The sequence below is a fragment of the Corvus hawaiiensis genome, chromosome 10, assembly GCF_020740725.1.
Source record: "Corvus hawaiiensis isolate bCorHaw1 chromosome 10, bCorHaw1.pri.cur, whole genome shotgun sequence".
Lineage (NCBI taxonomy): Eukaryota > Metazoa > Chordata > Aves > Passeriformes > Corvidae > Corvus > Corvus hawaiiensis.
In genome coordinates this window covers 21,958,041-21,973,230 of record NC_063222.1, presented here as the reverse complement: position 1 = coordinate 21,973,230, position 15,190 = coordinate 21,958,041, and positions in this window count along the sequence as shown.

Sequence of the window (15,190 nt, the reverse complement as noted above, 5' to 3'; positions counted from 1 at the left end):
TTGGGACAAGAGTCTTATATTTCTTGTATCTTTCTTGTGACACTCTCTGCCTACCAGAGATGTCCCCCTACCACAGCTCTGAAGTGTTGCACACAAGAATTCATGGGATTACTTTGTTTTCCACATCTCAGCTCAGGGTCAAATCCATTGTAAAGCCCCCTACTCAAAACTGCTGCATCCCAGTCAGATTCATGCTGTATATATGAAAAAAAGGAAATAACATGAAGAATAGGCTTCTTCCTTGAAATGAATACATCAGATAAGGATGAAAATCTTCTCTGCCAGAAAAATCTTTCCTCAGCAACTCAGATTTGTGATAGGTCACAAATGAGGAATCAAAGAAACACTGAGCACAGATGATGGCATGAAGGCTTCCTAAAAATGGCAGATGCACTGATTTTTCTCCTTAGCTGCAATTTTTTGACTAAGCATAACTTATGAGTGATAATAGAAAGGAAGCATAAAGCTGACAGCCTAATGTATGACTGTGGTCTAAAATGCTAGGAGATAAATGCACAGGGAGAGAAAAAAGTCTAGTGTGGTGAGGAATTGTTCTAGAGCTCTGTGATCACGGGCTTGTTAATCAGTTTTTTGCCAGTTACACCCACTATCAGGTGTACATACTGTGGAAGTAACCACAATAACGTCAAGTTTCTCTAGCACCTCCTTTCTAGATGGATCATTATTTATGTAGTGCTTGGCGCTGGGCTAGATGTCCCCTACAGGAATTTACAGTCTCATTTTATTCATGATGTTCCGTTACTGCAGTGAAAAGAGCCATTTATATCTAGAGACAGGCAAGCAGTAAGAGTAGCAAACAATGGGGGAGGCAATGCAAGAAAAAAGCAAAAAAGTCAGGATCCCACAGGTTTTATGCAATGAGAAGTTTGGGATGACTTTCTCTAGCTACAAAGAACAGCTGCTTCAGGGTGATGCTTTATCATGTTATACTTTACACCAGTAGAAATCCTTCCTGTGCATATTCCCTATGTTCATATTCATTCTTCATATTCATAAACATCACATTCAGCATGATCTAGGGGAGAGCAACTTTCACAGCAATGTGGGACTGTGGTTACCTATAGGCCAAATATCAAAGGATACCCACAAGGGACTGCAGGACACTTCATCCCCTGTACAACTCTGGCAAACAAGACAGTCCTGCAGGGGTGGGAGAACAGATGGAGTTGTGGAGCCCACACTGCAGCTGAGTAAGTGCCATCAAGGAGTCAAGATGAGCTGATCACAGGAGAGGAGGCAGCCCCACGCCACGGCCAGCTCTGCCTCCTGTCTGCGACCCCCTAACTGAGCCCAGGCCCTCGCAGCCCAAGTGTGAGAAAAGTGCACAGACCCCAGGGAAGAGCCCAGCAACAAACCCCCTTCTCCACAATCCTTCATGAATTATACAGGGGAAGAGAAAGAAGTGATATTGCAAATAGCACAGAGCGTTGCAATTCCCAGCCCTTGACCTCTTGTTTTATGTTTCATTACCCACGATATCAACGCTTCCCAAAGCCACCTGCAACAGAGCAAAAGTAAAGTGCTTTCTGTGTCTCCTGAAATGAGTTATATTTTTTTAACCAAGAAGGTTTTTGATAGTATAAATGTGAGGGAAAGAGCTACTCCTAATTACATCCTTATAAACAAAGAGGGTTTGGGGCAAGCAGGAAAAACACATGGAGTTAGAACGGCTAGAAAGAAGGCTTGAAAGGATCCTCCTTTCTACAAAGAGAAGCTTATTGGCAACAGGAAAAAAAACTGAGAGAGAGAATGCTCTAGCAATAGGAGTAGCAGTGATTCACCATTCCTAGAATTAGATCTGGCAGTGTTATGCAAAGGCCCACCCATCCATTTACTCTTTTTCATTATCATCATCAGCTCATCCTGGCAAGGGGATAGTGGTATTTGCAATGCTGATACACAGGAATGATTTCTGGTTAACCAATCAGACTTTGTTACTGGTTAACCACCATTTACTTTGTTACTCTCACAGAATGCCACTACAAAGATATGTTATCATCCTGTATTATTTTGTGTACATGTTGTATCTACCCTTCAACCCTTTGTCCTTTCATACACTGGCTGCACAGTTAACCATGCAGGCCCCTGTGTAGCCAGTACTACATCATTAATGCACACATGTAGCTGTGAGCTACTCAGAGGCACAGAATTCCCCATGAACATGGCCTATAGCTATTTTGACAAAATCCACGAAGAAAAAAAGATACTGTACTTACTACGCAGATAAAAAAATGTTTTTCAACTAGAATGAGACTGTGTGACTTCAGTCAGAAGCCAAATACTTTTTGCTGAACTATGTTCTAATGCCGTTCTTTACACAAACATTGATTGTGTACACAGGATAATAAATGTTGGGAGAAAGTTTTTAGAATTGCTCATCTAGAATGAAAGGTGGATGTTTCCTAATCAAAATAACTGTGCATAGAGAAACGAATGAAAGGAAAACAAACCCAGCCATTATCCACACTTGGCCTCACGAACAAAGTGTTAGGCTGAGCCAAGCACTGGTATCAATTTTCTTTGCTTAATGAAAAGGTTTTCCGAGATGTAGTCCTTTCTGCTTCACTGTGGATTGACAATGCATTCTGACCTAATGGAGGCTGATTACTGTTTCCATTATGCAAGGCTGACAGAAGCAATATTTCTTCAAACCACAACTTGTTGTTGAGCACAGAGTTATTGTAGTGTGACTCCAGGCCACAAAGGCCTTTTCATATCACATGTTCCTCATCTGCTTTGAAGCACCATACGTCCTCTCACGTGACGATGGGAAGACCTGTGGGGCTGTCCTGCTGTCACTGCTGGGATTTCATTGCTCAGGATTAAAAATAGAACCATGTGGAAGTCTTGGTTCAACATGAAAACCACATGTGACCCACACTACACTTCAATTCTCTAAAGACAAAAAAGCACTGAGCACCACAACTGAGAGATTAACTGGGAGGGAAGTCCTCAGCTCCTCCTGATCTCCCCAAGGCTTAACTGAGCACTGCCAGAACTGGCACAGGGAACCACATCCTTCTTGCAAAACAGCAAAGAAAAAATTAAACTGTGTGCATCTTGTCCCTCTCCAAGAGCAGTTTCTATTTGGAGGATTTGGGAATTCACCAAAGCAGCGGCAGAGCCTGGGCTGCTCAAGCCAGGCCTGTGCTCAGAGTCACTACACAACCCTGCCACTGCCTCCTCTCAAAGCCACTTGTGTACTTGGCGTTTTTTTTGTACTTGTTGATCACATGAGTCAATGATCTTTTCATCAATTACATTTCACAGCCTCACAGCTAAAGCCAGCTCTGCCAGGCTCTGATGGCACACTGGATGCTCATTTTGCTGGGCACACTATGGGCTGCATATCCCAAGGGGAGCTTCACATGTCCCTTCCCTCCACAGCTAGTCAGCCTGGCCAGTGCAGGGTGCAGCTAAACTCACAGGACTGTGTGAAGTACAAAACCAACAGGCTGGTATGCTGTCACCAGCTGTCACCAGCAATGTGTCCCAGGCACCAGGAGAAGTGGGAACGGAGGAAGTGAATAGCCAGTGTTAAAGCGACAAGCTTATGGAAAGAATTTGAAGAAAAATTAAAGGTGGAAAGCTCGGTACCAGAGGCAGAAGAAAGGGTATTCAAGTGGGGAGCAGAGATGAGCCCAGCATGTCCCGTGTCTGAGCTGTCACTCAGAGCTGCTCTGAGGCTGCTCAGTGTTTTACCTCCCTCTTTCAGCATCAGTGTGCTGGGCAGACATTTCAGGAGAGACCCTCCACAGTGCTTTGCTTTGCCCATGTGATCAGTGTCACTACAGCTTGTGGGAGCCCTCAATGTCCTCTAAATTAGATGCATCCTTGCTAAACCAGCTGTGAAACACGCTTGTGCCTGCAGAGCCTCAGGAAAAAAGTAAAAAAAAAAAAGAAACCAGAAAAACCCACTACCAACATGAAAAGAAGCCTTTTCCAAAGAATATTAAAGGAGAGCTAACATGGTTCTCACATGCTGGGTGGGGAGGCCTGAGTCAGCTTGAGGAAGTGGTTGTCTCTACACCACCTCAAACCACTCTCAGCCTCTGAGCAAGTCTTCTCTCAGAAAGAACAAACTAATGCTAAAATATATTCCTTAGGTATAGGTGCATGCATTTGCTCCCTGTTTGGATTATATTCCCCCTGGTTATCTGCTATCAGAAAAACATCACAGCAAGTGGCAGAGCACAGTCAGTGCTGGAGGGCATTGCCTGGATCTTGTTCCTGCATGCTGTGCAGCAGAACCCATCAGTCACAGCTCTCTCCAGCCTCTGCTGACCCTGAGAAGAACAAACCATCTGTGATTGCTTGGAGGATTTCTCCCTACACTTCTGCTGTGGCCAGGGCTTCACCTGCAAAATGGTGTGTTGCTGGGTGCTGGGATTTTGTTAAGCTGCACCCAGAGCAAAACCATTTGTTGCTTTTAAAATAACAACTAGCAGGGTGCGTGGTGGGGGAAAAAAGCCCAAACAAACCAACTAACCAAACAAAAAAAAATCACAAAACAAAACAAAACAAAACAAACCCCTCCCAACCGATAAAAAAGCCCCCAACCAAACAGAAGAAAACACATTGCTGCCTGTGATTATTCTGCAGGAGCATAACTGCTGGCATGGTGCCACCAAAGACACAGCAGCTGAAGGGCAGAACCACATGAAAAGCCAGACACCAATCAATTGCCAGACAAGAGTCATTACTTGTGTGCTTGTGGCTTTATTTTTCTGGGGACCAAAGGGGACATAAAATTCTATATCTCCATGAACTACAGATTTTCACACCAGGTTGACATTGCAGGTAATCCCCTTCTGTTAATGAAAATACACTGCTGGGCCAACACAAGCAACTCACACTGTTTTACAGCTCTGCACAGCAAACTGCCACAGAGAGGACAGTACTTGTCTTCTCCTCTGGCCACTTGTCACCTCCCCTGAATATGTGTAGCCAGGCACTGTGACTCCTGCCAAGCACCCAGGGGTCCAGCTTTGCTTGTCAGTCCAGCCTGAGATGGAGGGATTTCCCTAAATATTGCCATACCCGTCCTCTGAGGAGCCGCTGAATGGCACCCATGATCAGCAGTACAATGTCCTGTCTGTGGAGGTTTCCTGCTTAAACTACAGAAGGTAGAGGAGGAAACCAATGAAGTGACCTCTTTAAAATCAAGCAGAACCACGAGTAAAACCACAGCTCTCCCTAGCTCTGTGCCACAGATTTATTCTCGGAGCCACAGACCACAGCATTAACTTGCTTGACTTCAAAAGCCTGTGTGGGTGAATAAGAACAGCAACTCTTTCTAGTTCCCTTTTGCTGTGTAAGACAATCCTGGTATATCTCACACATCCTTTAAGCTTCCTGTCACTTGGCTTGCTTTCCTGTATGGGATACTTCTGATTATCTGCTTACCACCTTTCCTGGTGCTCAGGACAAATCTGGGTTGTGAATTATTCAGAGTGCTGTGCGTGGTGAATATGAATTTTGTTTGCCATTCTCGATCTACTGAGATCCTACATTGATGCTGTGTAGGAATCAGCTTTGGACATATGCCCAGTGGACAACTATGCCTTGCCATCAGTCTGCAAGACTGTACACTCTCCTAAAACTGGCTGAATGTGGCCCATGGAATGCCTTCACCAAGGAGAAATGTGCCCACAAAACAATTCCATAAGACATGGACCCACACTGGTATTTTCATATTTGTATGCTTCATTTAAAAGGGCCTGCTATGTGTTGTGGCTTATTTTCCAGGCAAGGCTAAGCCATATTTTCCTAACTCTTCAATCTGCAGCAGTTTCACTCTCCTGCAATTCCCTCCAGTTTGCAGTGAGCACTGCTGCTGCAATCTGCTTCCATTTAGAGGAACAAATAAGTGGCACGGCCCCTTGGAAACTGTTACCACAGGTATTCAGGAAATAGCTGGCAAGAAGACTGCTGCAGTTCACAGCAACCCCTGGGGCAAGCACAAGATTGGCACAGTGCAAAGCCAAGCCAAAAAAATTCATAAATGCAGATGAAAAGAAAATTCAGCATAATCCTTTCCCAAAGCTGATCCTTCGTGAACCTTGGAGATGACAGGCTGAGTACTCGCCTGGCTTTCTGCTGACATTATAATGGCTGATAAGACTTTGGCAAACGAGCAGCAGGGAATTAGCTGTGCCTGCAAGAGACCTCCAGTTGCATCTCACATAACCTGAGTGGGAAACTTCACCTCCTGAAAGCAGCACTACAGCACCCTCAGAAACAGAGCTGGGGAGCTCTGCTGTACCAGGGGAGAATATTGGTTCATGGAAACAAAACCAGTCTGCAGAAAGATGTTGATAATGGCAACAAGGCAAATCAGGAAAGCGTGCAGCAGAAACACAGCGAGCACCTTGTCTGCTCAGTGTCCACAACCCCCCTGCCAGGCTGATTGCCCACCAATCTGGAGGTTCTACCTTCTAAAATCCCACTTTCTTTCATCTCTTTTCAAATTAGGCTGTAACTCCCAGGTACTGGACGCTGCCTGGTCTCTGATTACGCAGAGGAGTTTCCTCAACACTTCACAGCAGACAGGTTTCTGATATTTTTTTTCTACGTCCTGGTTTCAAACAGGAGTTTCAGCTTCTAGCTAGCTTTATTTCTAACAATAACAGTCAGATCCTTGTTTGCTATAGATGATTATCTCCGTAGAAAATAAGGATAACGCCTGACTAAAGGTTGTGTTTCAGAGAGCAGTGTGATCTGACGTCCAACTCAGGTCTAGTCAGGCCAGGATTTGGAGATCTTGGGGTAGAAATTATGCATTCAGATTTCTGTCAATATGGTGCTTGACTTTTAGCCATAGACTTCTGTGAAAATCCAAGTGCTCTTAGACTGCATGATCTTTTATCACATATTATTTTAAATATGTATTGATTGTTGTTTCCTCTTTTGGGTCTCCGTAGAAACAATTTTAAAGAAGCTACCCAAAAAGCAAGTTAGTACAAACCTATGCAAGCCTATTAACTTCCAAGTAGCCACACTGACTTAAATGGAAAGACTCCAGCTGACTTCATGGGAATCTGAATCAGGTCAGTAATGAAGGCTGCGAATTCAGGTTTGGTTCAGGCACACAGAAGTTCAAAGGCTTGTCTAGATCTGTTGAATAAATGAAATCACCAAGACTTCTGCACTTTGCAAGAGCAAACGCTACCATAAGAGTCTTGAAAATGAGGATACTGCAAGACTAGCTCTTCTCACAGCACTGCTGCTACACTGAAAATCGAAACAAGAAAGGCAAAAAAGGGAGCATTTGGTACAGAGGTGAACACCGTCTCAAAATGAGGATTTTTTTTCTTCCCCGTTCCTGGATGCTCATCTTTATTTTTCTTCCTTTATGGCATTGACTCTTTTCATCAGGAGAAACAGTATGCTCCTCTCTGCTTTCTCCTGTGCTAGCCTTGCTCCAAATTACGATCTTAGCCACACACACTATTAGTTACATGTCCATGGCAATCAGCTCCTCTCCTCAACAAAAGGCTTCTGCTCCCCTATTAACAATATTTCATCGCTGCATAGATAGATACAGAATGACAAAGGCATGTGAAATAATGAACAATGCAATGAAAGCCCCTTGGATTTTCCTATTCTGCCCATAGTACAGGACAAGAATGTGGAGACATTTCATGAAATTAGAAAGGCTGCAAAGGCTGATACAGATTAAAGGGAAGACTTTTCCTCTTTAAACATAGTTTATAACCAGTCTGTGAAATTAACTGGTGCCTACTCAGAGCAGGACAAGAACAAGATCATATTTTCCGTGTCCTTTTTTTAATGTGGAATCTAGTGACATTCATATCATCAAAGCACATTTTGAAATAAAGTAGCAAGGAAATATTTTAGTTAAAAGAAAATACGGAACAGGAGGCATTGGTCTGCATAAGGCCCTTGTAGGAACTTTCGGTTTTCTGGCTGGATTAACAATGAATTTAAGATAAGGAGGCTTAGAATAAAATGCTTGAAAGACATTCCCCTGCAGGGAAGGGTGAGATGCAGAGCCAACAAGCCAAAGACCTTCAGGTGTCTAGGTAGATTCTGGAGTAGGAGGGGCAGCTCCCTCTATCCTGCAGTGGGAAGGATGGTTGGGACAAGTCAGAATTGCCTTGTTGAACTGTCAGGAACAGCAGGCACAGGGGACACTGAGCTGGCACTGCCTGGGGCAAGAGGGGCAGAGAAGGCAGAGTGTTGAGCCTCTGTCTTCCAGGGCACAGTAGCCAGGCAACTCTGTCCAGAAGCAGCCCAAGCTCTGCACTGCTCTGTGTGTTGCAGTTTGCCAGACAAACCCATCAGTGCCACCTTCATTACTCAGGAGTCTGCACTGTGCTACATGGTGCCAAACATCTCTAATTAAGAAAATTAAAGGCGATCTTTCTCTCTGTAAATGTATTGGTGAAGTTTTGCTCAGCTCCTCTTGTAAGCTTGTTTCTGTGCTTATAAATCCCCAGTGCTAGCTTTTGATTTACCTGATGCTACTCCTGACAGCACTGCTGGGAACCACCTTCTTCCACCACTGGCACAAGCAGCTGTCCTTGTTGGGTTGGTCTGGTTGGGCAGTGGGACAATACAAAGACTATGCTGGACTTCCCCACCAGCTCCTTTTTGTAAGGTGAAAATCTCATGGTGTGTTACTCAAAGATTCAAAAGCTCATTGCAGTGGCTTAATATCCACTGGCAAAATTAAAAGTGATAAGGGATGTTAATCTTCATGCTCCAGGGTATAAACTAATTACCATCTGGAGTCACAGGAGGAAGCTTTCCTCTATATACTGATACAGCCTTTTACTGTTGCCTGGGAAAATGATGAGTTTGGAAGAGGTTGTTCCTCTCTCTGATGCATTGACCTTTGTTGAAGACTGGATTCTCAGCTAGTGGATCAATGGCCTATTTTGGGATGACATTCCTGTGTTGATATATCACCTTCCATTCAAATTCATCCATTTGATTTAACATCCATTAGCAAGGTAATGCCCCAGAGCCTTGTATTTGTCAAATTGTTTGTTTACCCTTTTTATTCTGGAGATTAGTGCAATCTTACATGCAAAGTGCAAGTGAACACATTCGTGGCTCTGTAACTTGCCTCTGGTCTGAAAGGTTCCTGTTCCCTCCATGCCTTTTGGAGGCAGCAGCAGTGGTGACACTGGTACAGACCTAAGCCTTTTATCAATGAGCAGCGTGGCAGGTCTATTTGTTTGAGCCCTTGCTGACACCCACACTCTCTGTAATTCAGTCTGACAGATTGAGGCCATGTTCCAGATCTCACAAAAGAAGCAGAGGCGGATATTGATTTTTCTGTTATCATTGGTGATTTGCTGCTTCATGCCTTTAACAAATGTAAAAAAAAAAAAAATTAAAAAACAAAAATATATATGGTAAACAGGAAGGTCACAGCTGCAGGTTGGCAGAGCACTGTGCTGTTCCCCCTGTTCTTCTCTGTCTCTCTGATTCAATGGGCATGTTCCACAGACCCTGAGCAACATCACTGGGTAAATATGAAAGAAATGGCCATGGTGCTGCTTACAACCCAGAGCAGAGGGACTCAGGAGAAGCATCTTTCACCCTGTGACTTTGAGTGATGCTCCTGAATGCCGAAGCAGAGCAACATCTGCATTTACAGTTTTTCCTGCACTAACTCTGGCAGGGAGAGAACCTCCAGGTTCATATGGAAACCAGGCCCCTCAGCACACTATGCTCAGGCTTGACTCTAGCTCACCTCAGGTATCATTTGTCAGGCCCAGACACAGTGCAGATCCTACCACAGATGTGCTGAACACTGCTGGCCACGTCCCCTCACTGCTCCAGGCACCACGTGGACACCTCTGATCAGGTGCATCCCATCCTGGGCATCTGCTACGTTTATTCGGCAAGCTGCATGTTTGTAGCACCTTACACCTGATGTACAAAGATGCTGAGTTATCAATCTCTCATCTAAACCAACAGAACTCAAACACCTCAATCCCTTTCCTAATCTACTCTATTGGTTCCTGTGCTTTTGGGAGCTTTTTAACCTCCAAGCATACTAAAGTAAACAAAAAATTAATCTTTATGGGTCTGTTGCTTCTATTATACATCACCCTGCAATGTTCAGGATTTCCTTTTTTGCAGCTAAGTCAGGACAGAAGCTGTGCAGATTCAGGTTTGAAACTCCTGGACAGAGTGTGTTTCCAGGTGTGGAAATTAGCCATTTCTAGTAATCTCACTAATTTATTACCAGTGTCTTCAGAATTCTCTTAGAAGATGCTCTACACTGCTTTGTGTTTAGCACTGTGTTAAAAAACCCAAACAAATAAAACAGCAGACAGTTTTAGTTGCTCAGGTTTAAGATATTTTGTTTCTTGGGGAAGTGGGATGACGTGGAAAGGCTGGAATGCTCCTGCATATCCTCAGTGGAGCAATGGATAGCAAACACTGAGCACTTCAGTGGTATGCTGATGCCTCTAACATAATTACAAAATATATCAGGGATTTTTTTAGCAGCCTTTCAGACTTTAGGAGAGAGCAGTAATATCTTGGTACTTTGAGCAGAGCCATTTTCACTATCACAGGGCTTTGACAATCAGCTTCCTACGCAGTTTGTTGTGCTGAATGTCACTAAGACCATCTGAATACTGATACTGCTCATGACTTTCTGTTATGTTGCATGTAAAGATTTTACGTATGTAATTTAGAAAAGGCATTGATAAATGGATATAAATCTTTGGAGAGGCCACTGGAAAAACTCCTTTAATATCACACTGATGCCTGTGCTGTGTTTGGCTTCAAAAATATTTTCTACCCTTTTTATGAGCTCAGTGGCACTGCAGTGATTGTTCTTAAAGATGACTGAAAAACATAGTAAACTCCTGGGAACACTGACATAAATCTGGAGTAACTTTTTTCCTTCTGATGGAGATACCTGTGCATTACAGGGAGTGTTATTCAGCCCAGGGATTGTGTCATACCTGCACTTACCAGTAAGAAGAAATATAGCTACTTAGCCTATTGCATGTGTTTGCACTTTCTCTTTGAAATCCTTGGCTTACTTGCCAAAACAAGTATTTTCCCTTCTCCATGGGAAGTGTTGTGCAATGACTTCTTCTGGCACTGGCTCACAAGGAGCATTTTCTGTTCTCTCAGAGGATGAGGAAGAAGACAGCAAATGAGAAACCTGCTCCTTCATGGGTCACTGGTCAGACAGAGGGAAGCTGGACCACCAAAATCAGCAGAAATCGTTGTTTCTGTTGCTCCTGGCATTGCTGGCTTGCACGTCTTCCAACACAGCCTTGCTCCCATCAGCTGGCTCCATGGAGAGCAGGAGGGCAGGTCCCTTAATGGCCATTCTGCAGCATTGGCCTCAGGGCAGCTACAGGCTGGACAAACATCTGCTCCAGCCAGCAAACACTGAGCTCCCAGTGGGTTTGCTTTCACCACTAACCCTACCTTTTCTACTGCCTTTTTAAAGTTTTGCATTATTTTTTACATTTGAAAACCAGTGTGCTGCTTTCAAGAAGGTGAATCTATGCTCCCAGTCAGGACAGACTCCTCTTTGAAAGGCATGAGGTTTACTTGCCATGGAGCCACTGCATTTTTTGGACACCCTGGCCTGGAGGTGATAACAGTGGTGAGGGCTCAGCACTTTGCATCTGAGGATGCTGGCACATCAATGAATGCAGCTTATTAACACTCCTGCAGCCCCGGGAAAGGGAAGGTGTGACTTTTCATTGCTTCCATGAGCACTGTGCCAAGAGGTCACTGCAACAGCTGAAGGGAGTAGGATCACACCAGGCTGTAGGAACAAGCAGAGTCCCAGCACCAATGAGTTCAGCCAAATATCAGACCAGAGAGAGATGGGAGTAAAAATGAAGGCACAGAGAGGTGAAGTGATTGACCCAAGGTCAAAGCCAAGCTCTTTGCCAGAGCGGGAAACAGCGCTCCTGAGTCCATCCGTGGAGCTCTGCTGATAACTCCAAGCAATTTTGCCATAAGTAAAGAAGTTTTGACAGTCTTTTATTGTGTACAACTGTAATTGTGAACTTGTCATGGCAAATTTCTTGGTCCTGTATGGGATATTACTTTTTCACAATACTCAAGTGATCTAGTAGGAATGCCTTACAAATGCTATTCATGATACACCTCAGGAGCACGATAAATAAAACATAAATGGAACAAACACCCAGGCACATTAATGGAGAAGGCTGTGGGACTTCAGCTACCCTACTTTTCCATTTTTCTCACAGAAATTGTTTCCACTGATATTTTGATTTAAATTGGGCTGAAAGGGAGGAAGGAGGCAAGTTTAATCAGAAAGTTGTCAACAAATTACTCAAGTGGGCAGCATCACTACTCTCAGTTTCATACAGAATATGCCTTTCCTACAGATAAATTGTTCTGTGGCTTTCTGGAGAATGAGGGAGGAAGAATAAAAAAAGACCACTAACACTGACAGTATTTAATTTTTTACTTTGTTTTGAAAAAAAAAAGTTGCTAGGAATTTTTTCATTGCTGGCATGTTTTTGCAAGAAGTAAAAACCTTAAACTGGTATGAAATAGGATCTAATGTAGCATTACCCCTAATTATCACATAATTTTCCTCATTGTTGGGAGATTATTAGAAAAATGTTAGAAAAAGTTGTGCTAACTGAAAGAAGGAAAACCATGGAAACACTTTCTGCTGTAATAGATACAATCACTGATACAATAGACACAATCACCCTGTCAATTAAGCAGGTGAAGAGCTGTCAGCTTTGCCTTTTGACTTCTCTATCCACAGCAGCTCCCACCCTCTCTCCTGTCACAATCCCTTGGTGCTTTCAGCCCCTGATTTACATCAAGAGCTCTGTGGGGTAAGGACTTGTCTCTTGGTATAACTCCTGTAGCATCTCCTATTCCTAATTCCCGCAATTAACAGCAACACCACAGCAACCAAGACCTCAGATGCTGCCCAGTTTAGTGTCAAAGTAAACATTCATCATTATCTTCAGTCTGAGACCACTGTGTCCCCTGGCAGCCAAAGGCTAATTCCAACCCAACAGGCTCAAAATCCTCCTCCAGAAAAGTTTCTCTTCCCATCAAGCACCAGTGAGCAGTGGCCCTACTTCACAATATCCTTTCCTCTCTTTCACCCACACCTCCTCTATTTCTCTAACCCAGATGCCCCTGTAGCAGACTCCACAGCCTCTGATCTGGTGTATTCACCAATAGGCCATTTTTATTGCAAAATCCACCAATCCTTCTCTGGAGCTGCTTCCTGCACCTTGCCTTTATCTCTCTAGTAGTGGCAAGATCTTCTCTTTCAGCAAGAAGATCCAGCCAGGGATGAAAAAAAAAATATGGCTCATCTTGGTGTAGTGTAAATTTGTCAACCTAAAGAGAGCTTTCTTCCCCAGATTAAGTCTTGTGAAGACACAAGGGATGCAGGATGTCAGAAAGAGGTAACACAAAGCAAGCCAGCTCTATTGCTCTATTTGCATGCCATTGCTTTCTCCCTGCCCACGCTGACCTGACAACAGCAGAGTTTACAACAGGAGATGAGCCAAGTGCAGGAGCGATGGCAGGGCTTGGCAGCTTGGTAAAAGGGATTTTAGGGTAAGTTTTGCTAAACAAGTGATCTTCAACTGCATTCCTGCACTGACAGTTGTGAAGTGGAAGCCCCCAGGAACTGGGAGGAGTTTGGAAGCAAGGGATAGAGGAAAGATTAATGTCTGGAACCGTCATGCACTTCATTGTACAATGATATAATGGTGACTGCACGGGTTCTTTTAATCAAAAAATAAGGTTTGTTCTTTTAAATAAAACACTAGTTCAAGGACAATAGTAAATACCTGCAATACCACAAGTGGCAGAAGAGATGGAGAAAGCTGGCCCAGAATACAAAAAGCATTGTAACAAGAAGCAAATTAAGAAGTGCTTATAAATTGATAGTGTTAAAGTCTGGGGAACAGTAAATGAGGAACACTCCAGTCAGTTAAAGAACGACTTAGATCATTTAGAAGCTAATAGCAAAGACAGTTCAAAGCTGACAAACACAGAATAATGAGGACTTTTAAATATCTAATACTCTGTGAATCTTAAAATGCACAGATTAAAAAGGTAGGAAGCTCCAAAGAGACAATCTAAGGGTTGTTTTGGGTTTTTTCTATTCTAGAAATGAAGAACAAAATGCAAGGTCTTTCTTGGGAACAAGTGTGCTAAGTGCCCTTACACTGGGGAGAAGTTTAGCCAAAACAGTTAAATTGTTTAGTAGGTAGCATAAAATCTAAGGAGAACAGCAAGAATAATTTAGAACAAAATTACTTGAAATAAACAGAAGCAGGCATCCTGGTTAGTGATGTATTCTTGAAAATTGTAATAAACATCTGGATTCCTTTGCAGATATGGCCTTCAAGCACTTAGAAGTCACATTTCATATAGAAGTCAATGTACTTAAGAGTTCACTAGCTTAAATCATCCTCTGCAGTGAGATTAAGGCTTCTGAGTTTCTCTAGTGCTTTGGAAAACACCACTTTGTGCCCAAACACAATCCCTGACCCAGTCTGTACAAATCACACCCTCTAGTTCCTTCTGCCAGACCACACCTCACATTTAAACACACTCCATGTGAATGTTCAGAGAGTAGCTTTCAAGTCTACAAGATCCTGTTGCTCATAACAGAACCAAGCAGATCTACCATTACTTGTCTGGTGTTTAATTAGGTGTTCTAACATTTTTCTTGTTTCCTAAATCATGTTTCTTCCCAAATGAGACAGCTGACACGTAGCTCCCAGCAGATCCTGGCTGTTACGTGGCTTTTCCAAAAACATAAAGACCAGAGTCTCTTTCTCCACAGTGGAGCTATTCCACAAAAGTAATAAGGGAGCATTTTCCCAGGATCTTCTACACTGTGAAATCAAACTCTGGAGCTGACTCATACCTCTCCAAGCTGACCAGCCTACATCACAGAGAGGCATTCAGTGACATCTCTGAACAGCTCCAGTGTTGCAGTGGGGATACTGCAACACGCATATATCAAACCAGGAGTCCCGTGGAAAGGAAATATATATGGACAGACAGATTCTTGCTAGATGTTTCAGAGATGTTTATTCCTCCCCAGCCGCACGGCCGGAGCTCTGCCCAGGAACTGTCCCAGTCACGGGACCAAGGGTCCTTCTGCCCGCGCAGGGAACACAAACCAACCAAT